Below are 533 nucleotides of genomic sequence, written 5' to 3'. Positions count from 1 at the left end.
ACATTGCAACAACAATTTTTACTCAAATATAAAATTACAATAATTTTGTTCTGTGTCGCATAATCGATCAATATGATTTTTTTAAAGGAATTGAAAACGTGCTTACGTAAACTTGCTATAGTAGACGACTCGTTGGAAGCCCTCGGAGCGCCAAAGGAATACCAAAGACTACGTAACTGGATAATTCGTATAATAGTTGGATGGATTGTATACATTTTTTATCAATTAGCATGTACTTATTTTGTTACTATTTTTGTTTTGCATGATGACGTAACTGCATTTTGGAGTTTTATGTTAAATACATTTCTATATAATTACTCGAAAAACGTCATTACCTTAAGTATTCCGATTTCTGGAGCTATTCTTGGGTTAGTATTACACATGTGTATACATTTATTTTGTAAGCTATTTTTATTAACATTGTGCGTCAAAATATTTACATTGTGAAATACTTAAAAACCTGTCGTAACATATAAAAAAGAGAGTCGACCACCATCAGTGACTATGACCTTGACGACATATGTATGTTATCT

The sequence above is a fragment of the Trachymyrmex septentrionalis genome, unplaced genomic scaffold (genome assembly GCF_001594115.1).
Source record: "Trachymyrmex septentrionalis isolate Tsep2-gDNA-1 unplaced genomic scaffold, Tsep1.0 scaffold86, whole genome shotgun sequence".
Classification (NCBI taxonomy): domain Eukaryota; kingdom Metazoa; phylum Arthropoda; class Insecta; order Hymenoptera; family Formicidae; genus Trachymyrmex; species Trachymyrmex septentrionalis.
Note: the sequence above shows the minus strand (reverse complement) of the source record.